The sequence below is a fragment of the Zingiber officinale genome, chromosome 4A (assembly GCF_018446385.1).
Source record: "Zingiber officinale cultivar Zhangliang chromosome 4A, Zo_v1.1, whole genome shotgun sequence".
Taxonomy (NCBI): Eukaryota; Viridiplantae; Streptophyta; class Magnoliopsida; order Zingiberales; family Zingiberaceae; genus Zingiber; species Zingiber officinale.
In genome coordinates, this window is record NC_055992.1 from 73,071,416 (window position 1) to 73,073,858 (window position 2,443).

Here is a 2,443-nt window from a genome sequence, read left to right on the forward strand (position 1 = left end):
TTCTCTCGCGCCACCGCCGCGTGGAAGTGCCGCCGGTCGTTGCCCTAAGCCCTAGATCTGTCTTCTTTTTCCCAATTGGCGTTGCTTCGCGTTTTCTCTCCCACGCAAACAAGCCTTGGCCAAGGAAGCCCTACCGCCAGCAACGATCTTCGATGTGTCTCACCACCTGCCGAGCCCTTTTTCCTTCTCCCTTACTGTGGTCGCGCCACTTCCGCCAGCCATCCGCGCGGGATTTGTCGGCGACGCAGTGACGCCGACAGAGGATGATTCTTTCCCGACTGTCTCAGCCTCACCGCGCCGCCTGAGGACCTCACCGAGTCTTGAAGGTGCTGACCAATCGCTTCCTCGTCCCCATCCACCTCCGGCGATGAGGTCGGTGCGGGCGCCATTCTCATCGGGTGTTGATGTCCCTCGGCCCTAGTGCCGGCTGCCATCCAACAGCCACCACCAGACGCTTCTGGTTCTTCACTGTCGGCCGAGGGTTGTTGCTCTCCTTTGTGACGACCACCGGACTTGGAGTTTGTTCAGCCACTGGATTTCCGACGTTATCCGATTTCAGCCACGTCCGGCAGTGACTCGACAGTTCGGGCATTTATGTTTGGGTGAGTATTTGGATTTTAGTCCTTGGATTGGAAACATTAATATGGTTGTGCTGATATTTTTGATTTAGGGCTTTTGGAATTTGCGGTGGCGATTTTGCTTCGGCTAAGGACCTCAAGGAAGAGGTTTCTAAGGTGAGTTTTTAGGATATGCTTTAATCCGAGCTATGAAGGAAGTGTAGTAATTGTAATACATGCTGTTGGTGAATTATGTTTATGTTTTGAATTAGGGATAATTGGATAACTAGATGGTTAGATCCGAATCGTTTGTTACTCGAGAATAAATGAATGAAATAGGATTTCTGATAATTAAGAGATTATTTTTAGCTATGTGATATACATATGTAGCTAAATTAAATGTGACTATTACAGGACATTGATTTGGGATGAGCACTTTGACGCAGAGGTTGTCTAGCTCGATCTACATTTGAGGCGGGTACCTCTTGACTTATCTTTATGATATTGTCTATTGGATATGCATAGTATTTTATAGCTGCAAGCAATGATCATGTTTGCTTTGGTATGTCACGGTTTGATACCCATAGCATGATCTGTTGGCCGTTTGATATGTATCCATGTTTACATTTCAGGATTATTTCCATGAGTACCTTGGTTCCTAGAGTAAGTGACATACCATACCTACTGAGGTTCGGACTAGGTTCTGGATTTTATTTTCTGGCATGTGTATCTAGATTATCTGATACCTAGGTTTTTATACCATACCTGACTTGTGTACCTCTATTTGTATATCATATCTGATTTGTGTACCTAGACCCTTTTTCTTTGATCTGTGCATATTGTTGGTACATATGCTATGGAAGGGGGATATGTTTAGGATCTAGGTTGTTATATCATAGAGGACCTGTATACCCTAGATCTGTGGATTTGACCTACTGATACTGTGGTACCCATATTATGTATATATGGATATGGATATGCTGATCAGTTTTGCTATGCTTAGTGTCATGCATCATAATTGCATGCTGTGCAATTGTCGGCTCCACTATGGTTGAGCACATCGCCAGTTACATGTACTGCACACACCACCACTCATGGGTTAGTGGTATATCAGACAGGTGTGTGGCGGTTCTGCTGTTTGGCTCCGTTGGTGCGAGGACTCAGCATGGTAGCCGGCAGTCAGTTTGGCTCTGCTGGCATTTAGTGTAGCAGCGTGGTGGTCGGCAGACGGTGGACTCTGTTTGGCTCCGTTGGTCAGGTGACTCAGCGTGGTAGCCGGCAGAGATACCTCCCCGTTATCGTGTACCGGGAGATGAGAGCATTGAGCTCCCCCATTTATGATTTGGGGTCACAGGACAGGAGTACTCCGACAGCATCCCGTTCACTCGGTCACTCATCAGGAGTAGTGACGACAGAGTGCACGGTTGTCACAGCCCTACCCACTTGGTCTCACCATTTGTGTGTGATATGACTGACTGGCGTCAGGGGTGACCAGGACGCATCATTCGCATCATATGCATTGATGCATTTATATTCTTATGATTGTGTTTGCTGCATTTGGTTGCTGCATTTTGGTTGGATGCATACTTTTGACCTGCATACAGGATTATTGACACTTTCGGTTGACGACCCTTTTGTCTGGATAGGAGTTCCTGGTGAGTACAGCTTCCTCAGTTACCTTTCAGTTTTGCATATTCCCTATATATGATTAGGAAGCTGTATTCCATGTTTATTGCTGTTAGATATATCTTACTACTCATGTCCATTGGTATTCGCTGAGTTGTTGAACTCACCCCCGTTGACACTATCTTTTCAGGTACCAGGTTATTTATGGTGTCGCTTGGAGCATCCTGTCTGCTGGTCCCCACGTCACATCAGAAGCCATA

The 2,443-nt window shown here is 46.5% G+C and overlaps 1 long non-coding RNA gene across 1 annotated transcript; it reads left to right on the forward strand.

The window, feature by feature from the left end:
* Positions 1-444: 444 nt before the first annotated feature.
* Positions 445-1,040, forward strand: LOC121973369. Its single transcript, XR_006109550.1, has 3 exons — positions 445-602; positions 671-734; positions 972-1,040. It is a non-coding gene; the product is annotated as an uncharacterized LOC121973369 (long non-coding RNA).
* The last annotated feature ends 1,403 nt before the right edge of the window (positions 1,041-2,443 follow it).